We start from the raw sequence: 21558 nt of genomic DNA on the forward strand, positions 1-21558 counted from the left end.
AGTTTAACATGTTCTGCTGCTTTTCTTCGATGTGAAAAGTATGACGAGATTTGACAAAAAAGGAATATTTTGGGATTCTTCGCATATAGCAAATCATCGATGTTCATATGGTAGCTTTAAGTGTTGCGCACGAGACTTTGTGAAATATGAAATGTGATTTCACTTTGGACTGGGGTAAATGAATTTTTATCTGGATTTTAATGAATTTAAACCAAATTATTTTCTAAAGGGCCCCCATTTATTATCTAAAGGATTTTCACCATAAATGGGGGTTGTTGTACATCACAACAACTGGTGATTCACTGGAAGAACCAGTTATCTATGATAATTTTTAAGTTTCTAAAACTTTCAAAGTAAAGATAGTTCAGGAAGCAAGAATTGTATGAAATTTTAGATAAGTAACATTTCTTTGTATAATAAAAAAAAATCACCTAATTATAATTCATTTGATATCCTCTTAAATATGAAAATTCCTTTGCCTATATCAGTCCTTAATTAGTTTAACAGATAAAGTAGGGCGCTTTTGCAGATCAACATTTTAATGTACTCATTTGTCACAGGTAGAGCTTCTACTACTAGCAGGCATCCATAGCCTCGATAGGGCTACCTTTTAACCAACAATGATTCAGTGTCCCATCCAGATCAGAGTGCAAATTTTAGAGATAAACTAGCTCGTGATGAGACCCCCTGTCTTAAGATTAAAATAATCTCAAGCTATTACACTGTTTTGGTATGCAGTATTGGCAATGCCAGTCTATTATTTTCCTATGAACATGGTAAGCAAGATCTTTATGAGACCTCTTATCTTTTTAGACTTAGTATATTTTAGAATTACACTCTAAAAAGAGAAAAGTTTACTAGATGGGGAGAACCATTGACTCCTTAAGAGCTTTGGATGACAATTATAGAGTTGAAGATGCTTATCTGCAAATAGTCTTTACTTTTTCAAAGATAACTTTTCTTGATTGATAATAGAACAAATTTTTTTATGACTAATAATAGACAAAAAAAATTTATAAAGTTGGAGGTTTCTCAAAGAATAAACAATTTCGGTGGAAAATAAAATTTCATAGATTTATGGAACTTAGCTAATTTTCGAATGCTATAATTACTTCCTTAACAATATCCACTCTAAAAGTGATAAATCAAAGTATTTCCAAAAGATCTATTGTGAAGCCAAAAGTAAATGCTATTTAACATTATTTTCCTAGAAAGCATAAAAATGAAAGAAAATACATGCGATAATGTTACAATTAGGAGAGGTTATCTCCTAAGAAAATAATTTCTTCAAGATAAGCCCATTAACAGGAAAATAATCTCTTCTTCCTGATAAATCTTGTAATATGAAGTTTGATGGGCCTACTTGTTCAACAATCTGAAATGGTCCAAGCCACAGTCTTTGGAATTTGGTGTGTTTTCCTTTTTCCTCGTGTGCTTTATCCCATTTCAAGACGAGATATCCAATTTGAAATGTCTTGGTGGAAAATGAACTTGCATCAAAAAACGTTTTAACTAAATACTGAAGACAAACATGTGTGATCTTTGCTTTCTTTCTTTCCTCTTCTAATTTGAGAATTTGATCTTGCCTTAATTGTAATGAAGAAGAAGGAGTTTCTTTAATGAATTGCACTAGGGCCATAGAGGGAATAACTAGATTTGATGGAATGAAAGCTTCTTTCCCATAAACCAAATTAAATGGATAAGTGCCTATTAAGGCCTTCTCAGTGATTTTGTCTACCCACAGAGAAAATGTCAAACATTTGTGCCAATTCTTTTGGCCTTGGTCGACAATTCATTTAATGATTCTAATGAGGTTTTTGTTAGTTGATTCGGCTAACCTGTTCCCTTGAGGATAGTAATTGACAGAATACTTCAATTTAAAACCTCTTTTTAGTGTGAATTCAATCATACTATTTACAGAAAAATAAGATGCATTGTTGAACATGAGTGCATTGGGTAGGCCAAATCTAGTTATCATAAATTGATCAATAAATTCAATAATTGTATCAAAATTGACTACTCTTAGTGGAATTTATTCCACCCACTTGGTAAAATAATCTGTAGTAGTACGAATGTATTTGTGTTGTTTTGAAGAGTTAGGAACGATCTCACCTATGACATCCAATCCCCATTGTTCAAAAAGTTGTTAAACGTTAACTGATTGTAAGGGAAGTGATGGTTTCATTTGTCTTCCAGCACCTGTTTGACATACTTTTCATTTTCACACATACTCATGAGTGTCCTTGAACAATGTTGGCCAATAATAACCAACATGAAGTATTTCGTGCATTGTTGTATCTCCTCCAAAATGTCCATCGGCTGGGCCATCATGGAGTTCTTGCAAAAAAAATTCTGCTTCAGATTTTTTGAGGCATCTTAGCAAAAATGGAATCATAATTTTTTCGAAATAACACATTACCAATTATTTGATATTGATTATCTTTTAGCCTTAAATCTCTTTTCCTTTTATAACCGAGCTTAGGAGGAGAAAATCCATTTCTCAAATAGAAAATCAAATCAACATATTGGGATTTAGATTCGTTTAGATTTACCTCAGATATTTGCATAATATTACCTTAATCTTCGTCTACTGATATGTTGGAAGCTCCTGTTAACATCCTGCAAAAACCTTGTCCTTTGACGATTTTGGCTGGTTTAATTTCAATGTCATATTCCTATAATGTTTTCACCTAATTTGCCCTTTTTTCTCCTAATTCTTTTTGCACTATTAAATGTCTCACAGATGAGAACAGGACTATTACTTTAGTTTGTGTTTTAAGAAGAAAAGGTCTGAAATTCTTTATAGATTTGAAAAAAAAAAAAAGAGAGAAAAAAAAATGTTTTTTAACGTCTAAGTAATTCAATTCAATGCCTTGCAAATTGGAGCTAAAGAAAGAGTTTGCTGCTTCAATTTTCTCATCATTGATTTGTGTCAAAATGGTTGCATATGATGTTTCAGAGGCAAAAGTATACAAAATAAAATGATTAGAAAAAATCAGTGTTGCTAAAGAGGGAGCATTTATAATTGCCTGTTTGATAAGATCAAAAGCTTCTCGCTCATTATGTACCCATTTAAAAATTGATTTTTTCTTGATCATGGATTGCAAGGGTAAGACAATTTGTGAAAGCTCATGGACAAATATTTTAACAAAATTTATCTGACCTAGGAAGGACTGCATGGATTTTTTTTTGTGAGGGAAATTTATTTTATCCTATTAGGATATATGTGAATTCCATCTTTGGATACAATAAATCCGAGAAGTTTACCTTCGCTTAAAGCAAAGTAAGAATTCTTTGGGTTTAGAGAAATTCAGTACCTTTTACAACGTTCAAAGATTTGTTTTAAGTCTTTTAAAGGATTATTGTGTTTCTTTAAATATACTGTTATATCATCTAAATAAATCACTACAGTTTTATTTACCATACCTTTAGAAGCTATATCCATGACTCTCTGGAAAGTCATACCAGCATTGATTAATCCAAACAGAATCTTTTGATAGGCATATGTTCCCCATTTGGTTCTGAATGTGGTTTTCAATCAATCATCCGAATGTACGAGAATTTGGTTGTAACATGAAAATCCATCTAGAAAAGAAATTAATTATGAACCTGCCACTGACTACAGTAACTGTTCCATAGGAGGCAGCGTAAAGTTGTCCTTCTAACAATCCTTGTTGATATTACGGAAGTCTATGCAAATACGAATATCACCATTCTTATTCCTGATTGGTACTAGGTTAAAAACCCATCTTGAGTGTCTAACATGAAAAATGATTTTGGCTTTAAGAAGTTTGTTTAATTCAAATTTGATTTGATTCTCCAAATTTGGATGAATATTTCTCAACTTTTGTTTTACAGGCTTCTCATCAGATATCATAGGAATAGTGTGTTGTATGATAGAAGTATCACATGTTTTAAGATCATCAAAATTCCAAGCAAAAACACTTTTATATCTTATCAACAAATGAATGAAGGCTAACCTTTCATTAGGTGCAAGACCAAGACCGAGATTAATATTCTATGGTTTTTTATCAATTCAAAGAATTACTAATTCAAACCTCAATGTTGAATTTAGAAGTTTTGAATTAGTTGGTTTCTTGAATGTGTCTTTAAGATCGTATAGATCTTCTAGCTTTACTACAAATTCGGGCATGGGATTTTCATTTGTCTTTTGTTTACGCTGACTATCATGTTGGTCTTCATCTATTATTTGGTCATCATATGAGCCCTTAGATGTCAAGAAGTTTATGATATCCTGGTCGTCCTTAAAAACTCGCCAATTGGTGATATTATTGGGAATAGAAGGTCTAAAATTAACTCTATAGAAAATCAGTCAGGACTATAATCCTCTGATGATATGAGGTTGAAAGAAATGTTAGCACTTGCGTTCTGAAGTCTTTGTATTGGAGAGATATTAAATTCCAGGAAATGTGAGGTAAGGTCCTGGACTCATGATTGATAATGCTTTAAATGTCCACAAAGGCAGTGAATAGTGTTCCTTACATGTTTGATCACGATTTCAGAGTCTCCAAAGACTTGGAGGTATTTGATATCAGGGCATATGGCTTTGTCCAATCCTTGAATCAATGCCTCATACTCATCAGTGTTATTCATGCATTCAAATTCCAGTCTACATGCCAACATAGTTTTCTCTCCCTCAAGGCTAACTAATATAAAACTTTCTCATGCTCCATCGTTAGATTTAGATCCATCAAAAAATGATTTCCAAAAAACAAAATTAACTATTGGGTTATCTACAAAATTGATACATTTGGAAGAATCTGTTTGCAAATAATTTTCAATCTATGAGGTAAAAAAATTATCCAGAAAAGGTGAAGTTTGTGCATTAAAATTGCCCAGAAATGATTCAATAGAATAGTCTCCAATGATATTATTGTTGTATGCAACTGGCTCATTTTCTCCTCCCAGTTGAGTCATGGTGTACTTTAAATGCTTCTCATGGTCGATCCTTATTTGATTTGGCTTTCCGTTGTAAGGAAGCCACATATGAGACCAGTTTGTTGTGAAATAGCGATGAAGCTTTTCGGACCAATCCCTGCTGAGGCTTAAACCGTAAAATTCAGGAATACCAACGACTAATATGTAAATTACTTGACATACTTTTGGATTTGAAGAGAGCCTAATGGTGGCCAAATTCATTTCTCCTAAAACTTCGACTTTTGTCTGATCTAACTGTACAAATATGAACAATAGAATTCTGGGGTGAAACATTCAATTTCGAGCAAATTGTTCTTGGCATAATGTTGGATGAAGCCCCTGAATCAATTAAACAATTGTGTAGATTCTTATTAAAGATTTCAAAAGTCAAAAGAAAAGGAGGAGTATGGGAGTTACATCTACTAGTAATTAAAGTAACATCAGTTAGTTTGAATTTATCCAATCAATTACTGGGAGGCCTATCCATTCCTTGAACAGCTTGCGAAATTACACCAGAAGGAATAGGAGAAGTGGGAACTGCATCTAATTCCTTGAGCAATAACTTCTGCTGATGTTTCAACTTTCTAAGCTCATATAGCGTAATATTAGCTCTGGTCTTCTTCATGTCTTCAACTATGATGTATTCCATATCATCAAAAATTACCAAGGTTTTGGCTGGAGGCAGAGGATTAATTTGAGGTGGGGATGTTTGAGTAAACTTGGGAGATGATTTCTTACCGATTACTTTTTCTTTGACAACACAAGTTGATGTTTTATGTTTTTAACTTGACTGCGGTGAATCATTAGTGCTCTTGCTTCTGGTGGTAACAGGTAAAGCTTCTTCTTCCTCATTGTCTGACAAAGTGAGAATGAAATCCCGCATTCCATATACTTCAACCAGCGCTTCATCATCAATTTGTTCTTTGGATGTTGATACTTCTTCTTCTTCAAAATCTGTTTCGGCATTTGAAATTGTATTTGGAGGTTTAGGATCAGAGGTTGGATTTATTTTAAAAGGTCTAAAAGGCTTTCTAAAAGAAGATTCAGCTACTTGATTCTTTATCTCAACCATTTCATTAGACATGGTTTTAAGTACTTTTTGTAGACCTTCAAGATCGAAAGGGTCTTTAGGCGTTTTCTTCTTAGATTCGTCTTTGAAGGTGACCCTTTTTTACTTTATTTCTTCTAATGTGTTTTTCTTCTCTAAGGCTATAATTCATTTCTCTACATCTATAGCCTCTTTCATGTTTTCAGCCAGGGTTGGCTTAGCAACTCTATCTACAAAAATAGTTGTATTTGAAAGGAGAGTAGAAATGTACCATTCATTTTGTACTTCGGAACTTGGTCTGCATGCAGCTGGTATTTTATTTAAGAATTTGTTAAAATGTGAACTGAAATCCTTAATTGGATCTTTTGATTCAACTTTTAAGTTGGAGATATCATTAATAAGAGTATGTGTTGAGCGGTCATCTCCAAAATTAGTTAGGAATTGTTCTTGGAACCTGTTCCAACTATCAATGGAACCAACCAATAATGAAAAGTACCAGGATACTACTAATCCTTTAAAAGTATAAGGAAATAAATGTACAACAACATATTATTCTACAACTCCATTAAGATTTATAGATAACATAAAGTTTTTTATATGCTCCTCAGCAGGAAGACCATCATCAGGGTTAAATTTTGGCAACCATTTTTCTGGATGGGCAGGTAATGGATGTAATGGTCTTGCTATTTGAATAGCTCCTGCATTTGTCCATGGTATTTGAGCCATTGTGGGTATTTGCGTGGAAGAAGATGCACCAGTAGCAAAAGGTGATTGGGTGGAGGAAGATTGTGCTCGTGTACTGGTTTAAATGATTATTTGAGATGGTGAAGTGGATGATTGGACAGAGTGAGTTTGCGACGAAGATGATTGAGTAAATGAAGGAGTTTGTGGTGGTGGCGAGAAAATATCACTATTAGTTTCAAACTCAGATTTCTTGGTTTTCTTTCGAGGAGGAGGTAGAGGAAATTCAAATGGAGGTATTCAAAAATTTTCACTCTGCGATCTGGTTAGTCTTCGAGAGGAAGGAAAATATGAGGAAATGTTGGCTTCAGATGACTCAGATACCTCTTGAGACAGAGAAATCCCTTCTAATTTATGAATTAAAGATTGTACTTCAGGGGTTTCTGCAGAAGAAGGTTGATTTGATTTCTTAGGGGAAACACTAGTGGATTTTGGAGATTTTTTCACAACTTCACGTTTGGGATTTGGAGATTTGGAATGTGATTGGGAAGCTGTAGGTGACGGTGAGGGAGTTTGACTCTTAGAATGGATTTTTGATTTAGAGTTACTTGTCATTCATAGCCTGGACCTCCTTCCAGTGCCAAAATGTTGAAGCCTCAGAATTCGCTGCAACAACATGGGGGATAACCACCCAGCTGGGGACTTGAATACCATCCCTTATCCATTTGGGTTGGTGGCTCGGCTAGAATTACAGGACCAATTTCCAAATTTGAAAGATGGTAGTATGGGGTATGAGTTCGATTATCAAAGCTGGTTTGGTAGATGAGGGTGGCTTCAACAAAAAAATAAATAAATAAATAAAAATAAATAAAATAAATAAATAAATAAAAAATAAAAATAAAAATAAAAAATCAAACCATCTATATATATTACTATTACCTGGGCTTTAATCAATATTTGTGTGATCTAAATAAATGACTATCTTGAACGATAATGAAGATTATTCATGCAAGAAGTAGAAAACTTTCATAAAAACAAATATTTCAATTAAATAGTTAATCGAAATGATTCACTGTAAAACGTATCACATCAAATACATAATAGAACTTTTTTTTATCAAAAATAAAGAGGATGACAGCTCAGCTATACTGCAAAACTGAAAGAATAACAGGCTATATTAAAACATAATTGACAAACAATGTACATATAGAAGAAACAACTCAATAGTTCATAAAATAATCACTTTGCAATGATAAAAGTACTTGATGTGAGATGATTGATCCTAAAGTTGCAATCCATATGTTTTCTCCAAGATCGATCGCAGAAAAAAAGAAGTGCAATTCTTAACAAACTTTCTTAAATAAACTTCATGGACTAGATCTTGAAAAGTAAAGAAAGACTTCAAAAGTACAGAAGTGTATGTTTTTAAAGAGTCTTAAATAAAATTGTCAAGACCCTTTCTAAATAAATGAAAGGGGTTTAAATAATAAAAATATTACAAAAATATCTAAGTGCCAAATTCTGAGCAGTGAAACGACTCTCCTTAGAATCGGTGTCAGAAATGCAAAAATAAAATTGATTTAAAATTCAAAAATCTGATTTTGACTGGTGTTGGCTTCTGATATGTTTCCTCCTCTCGTAGATATCTATCATTGCCTAAACTCATGGAGGCTACCTAATGATTATCTTCATTTGTCCCACATATATTGTATCTGCTAATGATGGCATCATATGGATGATAGAGTCGGTTAGGCATTGTAGGGCCATCAATTGGCTGTGTGGTTTCACTAGGTATGACCAATAAGCTTCCTAATTCAAATGTGACAGTTATCTGATCTGTTGTTCTTTTGCTGCATGATTTTCATGCCAACTTGATTGCAAATCCTTGATCTTGGGTAGATAGCCTAGAGAACATTTTTGAATAAACGCTACATACCAAAGATTATCATTAATAGTTTCTATCATATTGTTTGTTGTTTCACTTGCGCCAGAAACTTCCCTTTTAGTCTGTTTTATCTGGATTTACCAATCATTAAAGAAAATTTCCTTGTGAGATTCTTTGATCTTTGGTAGTTCTACTGCTTTTCCCTTTGAATTGTCCTGTCGTGTGATCAAGTTTGAAATTTTTTCATCTATTTCCTAAAAGTTGATTTTAGCATCTGTGAATTGATTCACTAATGCATTAGTGTCTCGACACAGTGGGCTAATATCTACTAATTTCTTACAAACGACTCATTGTTGCTTTGATAGCAACGAATTGATTTCTAAAGCTTCTTTGATGAATTCATCAACTTTTGGGTAATCCTTCATTTGATCTACAGTAAATCGCAGCTGTGCAATTTCAACATATTTGGAATTTAATTCTATTTGGCGTCGAATTTTTAGGCTCTTGAAACTATGCTGCAAATGCTCAAGTTTTGATTTAACTTGTTCCTCTACATTTACCTTTTCTATTGTGAGTTGATCCTCCAGCTGCCTTATTCTTTCCTCATTTTCTCTGATCAAATTTCGCACTTCTTCTTCTTTTTCAGTCATTGTAGAAGCATAAGCTCCTGCAAACTAAGATAAATTGGTCAAGTTTCATATGGATCTATAGGTATATATTTCCAAACAACATCCATTGGCTCGTTTCCTGGCAAGATAATAACAGTAGGATCAATATTTCTCCTTTTCCCTTGTCTCTTCACGACTATCTGATGTTTGGGGCTGCAGAAAATATCTAAAGGATGAATTTCCTCTACTTTCAAAACAATCTCTGTAGAGTGAAAAACAATAATAACTTCCATTTCTTCTGAAGTAGTGAGAGGTCCTTCCGTAGGTTTCTCGAGAGGCTTTGGCATTTCGACAAAAGTTTGTGTTTCATTCTTACCTCCCTGTGGTTCATTGATTATCTGTTCAAACTTTCCCCATTCTTTCTGCATTTGCTCCTGATAAGGCCCCTTCTCATATTCTTTTTAGTGGAAGGTTCTTCCACCTTCTTCTGTGTAGTAGACTCCTCTTGTGGTTCAACATCTTTGGATGCTTTCTCTACATCCTTTCCTGAGACAAGGTAAAATTATGCATGACCTGATTAGGGTCATACTGCCTTTCGTGAAACTCAACAAGATTTAAATTGTAAATATGTTTGACTTCAACCTGTGCATGTTTGAAGTCATGTAAACAATAAACACCACACCGAAGTGGAAAAGTGGGCCAGAGAGATTTTTTTGATTCTTTGAGAGACCTGGTTACACCCTTGCTAACTGTCTGGTATGGATATCCACTTCTTTCAGAGCCAAGAACAATTACATTTAGAATTTTGTTAGACATATGTTCCTTTTCTTCTTAAAATATGTTGTGCTTCAACTTGAATACATAACCCTATTTTCATGTAGATTTTCTCTTGATTTCTCTCTTTCATAGTCGTATATTTGGGTTGAACTTCATCTTCCCCTTGAAATGAAAGAAGATTAGGTTCTCACTTATCAGGTATACCAGCGTATGTATCTATGATTCGTTTAAATGTTTCAATGCTATGAGAAGGATCGACATCGTCATTTGGACCAACAATGTGCACTTCCTATCCATATTTCCAATATCTGCATGCATTGGGGCATATCGAGGGGGTAAAATAACCTTCCTACCAGATCTTCCTATTGTAAATTTATTATGCCCAAATTGAAGACCCATTGAGAAAAAGGGAAATGTAGAAACTTCTTTAGTAGAATCTCTGTTTGGAAGAATTATATATAACATAGGTAAATGAGAGTTTATCCCATCTTTTCTTTGTTAGCATAAGCTGGAAATCTTGATAAGCAAGGTTTTCCTCATAGCATGGCATCAATGGAGTGCCAAAAGCACCTTGAGGAAGTGGATCAAATTCAATACTTAGCGGTGGGCCATCTCCACAAAAGCGTCCAAACAAGTGACTTTTAATAGTTGTAACAGCCACATGATAAGAATCCTCTTGTACATATGTTTTTCATGTAGCTAAATCTAACTTTCTCTTTCTCCTCTTTGATTCTATCTTGTTAGGGATTTCCCTCTGGTGTAATGGTCTATTTGGCTGCATTTTAAAACGATTTCCATTCTGCAACGCAATCTGGTTGATGACATTTTACAAAGACTTCTTATAAAATTTCTCTCTATAGAATTGTAGTTTCATGGGTTAACATCCTCATCATTAAGCTACAAACCAATGGATGCACTTTGAGGATTCCTAATGTTTGATGGCATTTGGTTTTCAACCCTTTTGAGACTAGAAAGGCTAAGACGTTTGACTTTTCTACTATCATCTTTCCTTAATCCAATGCGACAATATTCTTTACCACTACTGTTGGTATCATTTATCATTTTGTTTTTCTCCTTATACCTTTTATGACAAAACCACTTGTGGACTTGATTTTCCAACAATGATAAATAACTTGTATGGTGATAGGCCTTAGAACCTATGAAAGACGTTTTCCTCAATTCATGTCATATTTTAAGAGATGAAGTATTTTTATTATGTGAAAAATGGGATTATATCCCACATCATTCAAGTAAACAATCATCTAAATGTGGATGTTTCTAGGGGACCATGTAGCATGTTGTTGTGTCATGTGCAACATTGTGGTTCTCCTACTAGAACATAGGTTCCTCCTCTTAGTGCAATGTATGGGTGCAACCTTTGTTGACTTTGATCGTTGAATAGTAGACTTCGACACTTGCCTTGTGACTTAGAGATTGAGCTTCAACCCATTTCTTTTTAAAAAATAAAAGAACCTTTAATAAAAAAAAATTAAATAAAATAACCTTTTATTCTGAGAGAAATAAGAACATTACAAGACCCATTTTTGGCACATAAGAAGATTTAAATGAAAAATACTAGACATTGGAATTCACATTTGAATCAAATCCATAATGTCATCAAAAGACTCTTACTAAAAATGATCTTCCTTTAATTTTGATTGCTAGCCCCAGTTTCCCTCCAAGAATTTTAATTTTTTTACTATGCACATTCTAGCTACAACATATTGGCTCCAACTCGGGACAATGCTTTGCCTGCAAAGCACTAAGAAAAATAGGCTAGTAGCCTTAGTTGGGCATGGAGCCAAAATTCCTTTGAATCTAAAACTATAAAACTGAAAATCTCCTTGAAATTTCTATCTACTGGAACTTTAGTCTTCCTTCTATCAACTGAAAACAAACTTCTGAGAACTAAAAATTGAATGCTTGACTTGTGAACTTATTTATATATAGGCTCCTACTCATTTAAAGGGTTGAATTCACTCAAGTAAAGTCAGCCTTCCAGTGATATTAGCCCAACAACTTGATGTTGAACCTGAGGCCAATTCCCTTTACTGTTGAAAGGGGTAGGTACAGAAACAAAAGATAATGATGAATATGTGTTGATATATGTTTAGGGAAACATATCAGCTGCAAAAATACTCTCATTTCCAAACTATTGAAAGACTCTAAATAATGGACTATATGATCATAAAATGTATTAGAAGAAATGTCTTCTAGATTAGCAACTTCAACATTGTTTTTGGGTTGTATAACAATCGGTTTCTTTGCACAATTAGACAACAAGACTTCTGCATTCTTCCATAGAAGCATAATTAATTTGAAAATAAAAATTTGGAGAATGTGACATGTGTTCTTGTTCAACAAATTGGTGATGTGACAAATTTTGGCCAGAAACTAGGAAATGTCCATTACCGTCAACAAAATGCTTTGTATAATGTGTGCATACACCACCAATTTCAGCAGCATCATCCTCTAGAGACACTAAGTCAAAACCATCCAACATCTCATGAAAGGGAAAATCATCTACTGCAGGTGTAAAATTATTTTACTGACAAAAATTCTTTAACTCCTTAGAGAAATTTGACTTGCAACGTAATATTTGAAGAAGGAGAAAAGTTTAGATTCAAATCTAATGATTGTCATTTTAATTCCTTACGAATTTGCATGTGTATTCTAGTCTGGAAGCTTCTTGCAAGCCCACAAGTTATCCTCGATTTCTTGTGCATCAATAAGCATCTGCTCTAGAGTCCACGACCTCCTCTCCCTGAGATAAAATGTCAGAGAAGGATGAAAGGCTATGAAAAATACACCATAGCAATAGCTTTCGAAGGGTGAATTTCTTTGGGCATGCTAAAGTAAAACTTATGAAACAACCTGTTGAATTTGGTAATTGATTCACCATTCTGCCTCTACATGGTGTATAATTTTGAAAGATAGTTCTCATGAGATTTGTGATCACCCCAATACCTTAGGAAAATATCTTGAAATTCTTGACATGAAGTGATTGAATTTGACCTTAAATATTGAAGCCATTGTTGGGCATCTCCCTTTAAAGAATGACAAGATAATCTTAAAACTACATCCTCAGAAACAATGTCAAACATGTCCAGAAGGCATTCAAAGGCCAACACATGTTGCTTTATTGTAATACAGCCTTCTCCATTAAAATGAGGCGGATATTTAAAATATCTTGGGGGGTAATCATGAAGTACATGTGGCGGTTTGAGGGGCTTAAACATTTGTCGGATTTTGGAATGAACATCAGAGGGTTGTTTGGAAGAGATAGTAGTGATTGTCAAAGGAGATGATGAACCGGAATTTTTATGTTCAAGTTGACAAGATTGGGGAATTTGAGGAGGAATTGTAATGAAAACATGATTTTGTTCTTTTGATTCAGAAGAAGGAACATGATCAAGATTTAGGACACAGGAAGAAAGATAAATCCTCTTGTTTCAAGGGAAAGATAGGAAATGACGTTCTTGACATGTACATGAAAATAAATAACATAACTAATATAAAAGAATAAGAATTTCTTGAAAAATATCAGCATTTGGTACCTGGTCTTTCCATGTTGCTTCTTCATTTTCTTTCAGCAAAATTTTTTCTTCAATAAAATCTTTTCCAATGGATTCGCCAGATGAATGATAAAAAAACCAACCTTTGACCTCTAAATCTTGTTCTATGTCAAGAAACAGACCTTATTACCTAGGGAAAAATAATTTGTTTCTCCATTCCCCGACAACGGTGCCAATTTGATGTTGTTTCCCCAAAGGCAGTTCCTGGCTATAGGGAACTAGTGCCCGAGACATCCACAAAACTGATTAAGATTTTAAAATATGTGGTCGGAGGGATTAACCATGAGAGCTGCAATGACCTATTTTTAAAACTAGACTGGCCAAGATAACTGAGGTTTGCATGTTTTATATTAGAAAATGGATTGAAGAAAGGTAAAGAGGACATAACTTTATAGCTCGAGAAATTAAGAATCTGGGCTTAAGCTCTGCAAAATGAATGATGAAAAGGGAAATAATTGTGGGTGAATTTCCAATATGGTGAAGTACTTTAATAACATCTCTTTAAGTAAGATTTACAGGTACTCTCTGCTATGGTCATAACATTAGTAAATCTGTTAATAAAAAGAAGCCAAAAACTTCATTTCACTCATGCAAACAAAAGAAAAACACAATAAAAATAATAAAAACACAACAAAGGAAACATTCATGTAAAATAAAGAGAACATTCATGTAAAACCCAAAAAAACTAGAATCAAATTAAATTTATATTCTTCAATTGCAGAGAGATTCACTCATTGCATTGCCTTCCTGACTCCAAAAACTCCAAAAACCTTCGAACCCTTTCCGATTTTTCCTTTCTCATCTTTATTTCCCCATAGGTGAACTATCGAATCAGTTACGGAACTACTCTTGAATTGGTTATAAAACACATTTTAAACTGTTACAAATACTCATAGTCTAATGAGGCATAGGAGTTGCTCGGAAAGTTATGGAAATTCCAGTCATATTTAGAGAAAATTTGGCAAGGATTTTTGTAAATCCAAGTTATAGTTGTTAAACTTCAAAATTTTAGGTGTCCTAGAGGTTTTTTATAGTGTTGAATCCATTTCCACAGTTCAAACACTATCTTTACAAGAATTTTTGAAATTTTTTTACCCAAATTCCAGCTACCGTCCCAAGAATTCCTCTGCCTCATTAGACGACTCCTTACCAATATATAATCCGGATTCTTTTTTATGACACAACATATACGTTGCACGCTTTTAATATTCGGAACTCTTGAAAATGCATATTAGCACTAGTTCTTGTCAATGCTTCAAGGAAATGCGTTGGAGGATTGGATGTTAATGTGGGTCCTAGTTATTGTTATGCACACCTCACTAACTAAAATAATAAACTACTTACGAGGGCACCTTCGGTGGTTTCTGGAGACGAGGAGGGCGCCCACGGGATGAATGTGGATTGTAGATCATCGGATAGGCAGTTTAGAGTCTAAACAATCCTCTTTCCTGGATCTCTTTTAACTTCATCTCGTGTGCACTTTGACCTCTTGGGATCCCATTGGATTTAGGGATAAATATTATGGACCTTCGATTACTGGTCAACAATTGTTTTATTTGACTCATTAATTATCACTGGGCGAAGGGCCTGAGAAATATTAGTTCTTAATGGCATCAACCCCAGCATGATTGGTACTGCAAATGAGCAGTATTCTTATCACAATGAAAAGGTCCACCTGAACCTTAGCACTATAAACACTGTTCAAAGGTAGATTTTGAGAGGTAATATTATTGACTATTATCATGATGTTTGACTGCACACCAACGTCTTTATTCAACTATACAATGTCTTCATATGAACGTTGTAATAATGTAATTTTTTTAAGCATGTCGTCAATGATATTTTGTAGAGAATATTTTCGATCAATAGAATATCAATAAACATCAGATCGACATTGGGAGCAAATGAAATTACTTCTTTTTATTTTTGATCTTTTGTACCAGCGTGAAAATCATTCATTGCAGAAATTATATAGACAAGGTGTGATGGACACAACGTCATGCCATATATTCAGGCAAATACTGCATTTCGAATTATCTACAAGTGAAGATATCTTTTCACTGTGTGCAATGTGTCGCTCTCCCTATATGAAATATACATGATAAAATGGATATCCACTTCTTTCACAGCCGGGAAAAATTACATTTCGACTTTCAATAGTGATATGTTGCTTTTCTTCCTGAAATATGTTGAGCTTCAGCTTCAATGCATAACCTTGTTTTTCCTGTAGGTTTTCTCATGATTTCTCTCTTTCATAGTCATATATTTGGATTAAACATCATCTTACCCTTGAACTGAAAGAAGATTAGGTTGTCACTCATCAGGCATACTACCAACGCATGTATCTATGATTATTCTAAATGTTTCAACGCCATGAAAAGGATCAACATCGTCACTTGTCACTTGGACCAACAAAGTGCACTTCCCTATCCATGTATCTAAGATTTTTCTAAATGTTTCAACGCCATGAAAAGGATCAACATCGTCATTTGGACCAACAATGTGCACTTCCCTATCCATATTTCCATTATTTGCATGCATTGTATCGAGGGAGAAAAAGAACCTCCCCACCAAATCTTCTCGTTGTAAATGTATTATGCCCATATTGAAGGCCCATTGAGAAAAAGGGAGATGTAGAAGCTTCTTTAGCGGAATCTTTGTTTGGCAGAATTAAATATAACTTAGGTAAATGAGAGCTCCCCCAACTTTTCTTTGTTGGAATAAGCTGGACATCTTGATATTCAGGATATTCCCCATAGCATGGCACCAATGGTGTCACGCCCCTACACCTGCGGTGATCTTTCAACCGCTTGTAGCGAGGTGCGGCACCACCGAACGCTTTCTTTTTAACAATACTAACGTTTATGGACTACGCCTACTCCAACATAACTTATGTTCTCTTGCAACCAAGTAAAGAGTTATCCTTTATACTTTAAAGAAAATCATTCTCAATCACTAACCATGTACAATAAACCAAGAACATCAACAATAAACAAGTACAAAGGGAGGGGCAACTCCCAGAAAGTCTGCCCAACAGTATATTATAACAGCTTCTTCAATTTTACAATACAAGTGTGCTTGACAAACTTCAAGCCAACACTTAGAATAATTTTACAACAGGCATAGAACAACCTTATACGTCATTTTCTACACCTTTGCATAAGACGGAGTGCTCACCCGAGCCACTCAACCTTCCTACCAAATCCTGCATAAAACTGCACTCAAGAATTCACCCAACGTACCGCACATATACCAACCATCTACCAAGACTACTTGCGCAATCTCTCAAGTCTAATGCGCATGAGAGATGCGCATTTCCTTTCTAAAACTGCGCACTTCTTGTCCTTATATGCGAAGGTATGAGCGTATGTTCGTTGGTTAAAATGAGGAGCAGCCTCCTTCCATTTATACGCTTGCCACCATGCTCATTTACTTTAGGCCGACCTTTAAAATATTAATATGAACAGCCCCCAAGCCTTATTTAACATGTCAGCTTGGTTGTAAATCTTATGCTCACGTCCAACGCATACAAATCCTCGTGTGTTCACATAACACATGCGTACAAGAGATGATACTTAGTCAATTTTCCACACGCTTCATAACGTCGCATAGTTCGTCGCAAAGTGTTCGCATGACGTCGTAAGCTCGTTCGGCACACGCCCGTCGTGCGCCCGTGCCCGATCGCCCGCCCGACGCCCGTCGTACCCGCAACCGGAGGTCCTTACATTCTCCTCCACCTGAAATCGTTGTCGTCCTCGACAACATACCATCATCCATGATGTTGTCTCCTCCACATAAGGCAAACATCACCGCAACATATGTAGAACCACTGTCATCTGCAATACGTTGTCCATGTGTGTGTCTCCTCCAAAGTGAAGAGATCATCTCATCAAAACGACTCTCGATGTGTCCCATTCAGGTCCATGAAGTCCTCTTCATCATCTGCAATGTGCCATCATCAATCATACCTGCTCCATGTGCTTGAGGGCTCACTGCCATGAGCAGCTAACAATGAGCCCACCTTCTTATTCATCTAAGAAGATGTAGAGGGAGCAGAGCCTGAAGGCTCCTCCTCACTAATCAATTCAATCCATCTATCAGGATCCTCAATCTCCATCCTTTGTAGATAAGTAACCCGGTCTTCCTTCTGGACATCCGGCCTCACATATACCTCATCATCATCATCATCCTCCACCAACTCTAGCCTTCTTGTTAAGTCCAAGATGCTATCTGAGAGTGATCTAATGACCAATGATTGTTCCACAAGCTTTGCCTCAACAGTGGACAACCGCTTGTTCTCCTTTTCCTTATCCTCCATTTGCATCGCTCCCACTTTACAATGAGGCCTTGTTGCACCAATGGTAGGCACACCAATAGGTACATCTTCCCTTCCATCATAAATGTAGAGCTTCTTCAAATGTGGTACAATCATAGCATCAAACTGCTTCATAAACTCCATCCCCAATACAGCCTCATAGTCATCAATCCGTACTATAGTGAAGTTCACCTTCCCGGTCCATTCACCAAGTGTAGTGTCCACCTTCTCAGCTATACCAAGGATGTTCATAGGAGGAGAATTCACTGTCTTCATTTGCGCCTTTGCCGGTACAAATTTCAGCCCAATTCTTCTTGCAGTATCTTCTCCCATGAAGTTGTGAGAAGCCCCACTACCTACCATAGTGAGCACATTAGTATCTCCAATCTTCATTCGAACATACTCTAACTTGTTTCTTTCTGGATCGTCCTTAGAGACTGCTTTTGTAGTAGCAGAAGCACCAAGTATCTGCATCATCCCCACAGAAGCATCATTATCCTCATCATCAGATTGTGCAACCGCAGCCACCTTTAGTTTAGAGGGACAATTCTTCACTGTGTGTGGTCCTTCACATAACCAACACTTCAAAGGTTTCTTCATCTTTGCACCATCATCTGATTTTGGAGTATCATCTTTCTTCTTCTCTTTTGGCTTTTCAGACTTCTTCTTCTTATCATCAGAAGTTTCCTCAAAGTGATCCACCATCCTATCAACTACAGCAAAAGCTTCTTCAAGTGTGTTGATCTTCTGCCTCCTTACCTCATTGCGTGCCCAAGGTTTCAATCCCATGATGAAGTTGAACACCTTGTCCTTTTCTGCCATGTCATGAAGTTCTAGAGCTGCACTTGAATACTCTTGCTAGTATGCTTGTAGGCTTCCTGTTTGCTTTATGTACTTGAGTTTGGTCCTTGCTTCCCATGTGTCATCTTGAGGACTGAAGTGGGTCTGCAAAGCCTTCTTCAAGTCTTTCCACGAAGTGATGTCATCAGCACTGCTATTGGCAATCTGGTCCACCCTCCTTCGCCACCACATCTTAGCATCCTTTGTCAAGAACTGAGCAGCTACCTTGACTTGTGTCTCACCATCAACCAGGTTCAACCGCTCCAAGTACTGCTCCACGTCCCACAAGAAGTTGCCAAGAATTGTTGCCTTCCTTGTTCCATCATAAGATTCCAGTTCCTTGACCTTCACATGAGGCACTCCTCCACCTGAGTTATGCCCCACGGCCTTCTTCACAATTGTAAGCTCATTCTTTGTATCTTCAAGAGTCTTCCTCAAGTTCTCAATTTCTGCAAGACCTTGATCCCTTGATTCCTCGACTTCCTTGACCCTTTGTTCGAGTTGTGCACACCTATATTCAGTGTACTCATTTTGTGTCTTGAGTTCATCGAGTTTCTCTTCAAAAGAAACCCCCATATTTTCTACCTGTACCAACACCCTTTCAATGAACTCCATAGGAGTTTCTTTGCCATCATGACTAGACCCGGCTGCCATCTCGACCAGCTTCTTCTTCCTTTGTGATCTAGTCTCGACCATACAAGAACTCCACCGAGTATCCTGCAACCTGAACCAACCCTTGTTCCACTTCGTGTGAAACGGTTTCCTTCACCTGCAAGTACCCTTATCTCTGCCTCGAGCAACCTTTGCTCTGATACCAACTGTCACGCCCCTACACCTGCGGTGATCTTTCAACCGCTTGTAGCGAGGTGCGGCACCACCGAACGCTTTCTTTTTAACAATACTAACGTTTATGGACTACGCCTACTCCAACATAAACTTATGTTCTCTTGCAACCAAGTAAAGAGTTATCCTTTATACTTTAAAGAAGATCATTCTCAATCATTAACCATGTACAATAAACCGAGAACATCAACAATAAACAAGTACAAAGGGAGGGGCAACTCCCAGAAAGTCTGCCCAACAGTATATTATAACAGCTTCTTCAATTTTACAATACAAGTGTGCTTGACAAACTTCAAGCCAACACTTAGAATAATTTTACAACAGGCATAGAACAACCTTATACATCATTTTCTGCACCTTTGCATAAGAAGGAGTGCTCACCCGAGCCACTCAACCTTCCTACCAAATCCTGCATAAAACTGCACTCAAGAATTCACCCAACGTACCGCACATATACCAACCATCTACCAAGACTACTTGCGCAATCTCACAAGTCTAATGCGCATGAGAGATGCGCATTTCCTTTCTAAAACTGCGCACTTCTTGCCCTTATATGCGAAGGTATGAGCATATGTTGGTTGGTTAAAATGAGGAGCAGCCTCCTTCCATTTATACGCTTGCCACCATGCTCATTTACTTTAGGCCGACCTTTAAAATATTAATATGAACAGCCCCCAAGCCTTATTTAACATGTCGGCTTGGTTGTAAATCTTATGCTCACGTCCAATGCATACAAATCCCCGTGCGTTCACATAACACATGCGTACAAGAGATGATACTTAGTCAATTTTCCACACGCTTCATAACGTCGCATAGTTCGTCGCAAAGTGTTCGCATGATGTCGTAAGCTCGTTCAGCACACGCCCGTCGTGCGCCCGCGCGCCCGCCCGCGCCCATGCACGATCGCCCGCCCGGCGCCCTTCGCACCCGCAACCGGAGGTCCTTACAAATGGAGTGTCAAAAGCGCATGGAGGAAGTGGATCAAATTCAATACTGAGCGGTGGGCCATCTTCACGAAAGTATCCAGACAAGTGACTTTTTTAACAGCTATAAAACCACATGATAAGCATCCTCTTGCACATATGTCTGTCATGTAGCTAACTCTAACTTTCTCTTCTTTGATTCTATCTTGTTAGGATTTTCCCTCTAGTGCAATGGTCTATTTGGCTGCATTTTAAAACGATTCCCATTATGCAACAGTAATCTGGTTGACTGCACTTTACAAGGACTTCTTACAAAAGTGTTCTCTAAAGCATTGTAGTTTCATGGATTAACATCCTCATCCTTAAGCTCCAAGCCAATGGCTGCACTTTAAAAGGATTCCTAATGTTTAATGGCATTTCGTCTTCAACCCTTTTGAGACTAGAAAAATTGAGATGTTTGACGTTTTTGTTATCATCTTCTCGTAAACCAATGCCACAATATTTTTTACCACTATGGTTGGTATCATTTATCGTGCTCTTTTTCTCCTTCTACCTTCTATGACAAAACCACGTGTGGACTTGTTCCAACAGTGATAAGATAGGGCTCAGAACCTGTGAGAGACTTTTTGCTCAATTCATGTCATATATTAAGAGCCAAATTATTTTTACTATGCAAACAGTGGAACTATATCCCACACCGTTCAAGTAAACAATTATCTAAATGTGTATGATTCCATGGGACCATGTAGCATGTCAACGTGTCTTGTGCAACACTGTGGTTCTCCCACTAGACCGTAGGTTCCTCCCATTATTGCAATGTATGGGCACAACCTTTTTTACTTTGACTGTTGAATAGTATACTTCAGCCCATTATTGCAATGTATGGGCACAACCTTTTTGACTTTGACTGTTGAATAGTATACCTCAGCACTTAACTTCTTATTGCAAGGTATGGGCACAACCTTTTTTGACTTTGACTGTTGAATAATATACTTCTACCTCAGCACTTAACTTCTTATTGCAAGGTATGGGCACAACCTTTTTTGACTTTGACTGTTGAATAATATACTTGAGCACTTGGCTTGTGACTTAAAGATTGAGCGTCGGCCCATTCTTTTTTTTTTA

This window comes from Pinus tabuliformis, chromosome 2_2 (assembly GCF_031772625.1).
Source record: "Pinus tabuliformis cultivar Carrire ecotype Pingquan chromosome 2_2, CPIR1, whole genome shotgun sequence".
Taxonomy (NCBI): Eukaryota; Viridiplantae; Streptophyta; class Pinopsida; order Pinales; family Pinaceae; genus Pinus; species Pinus tabuliformis.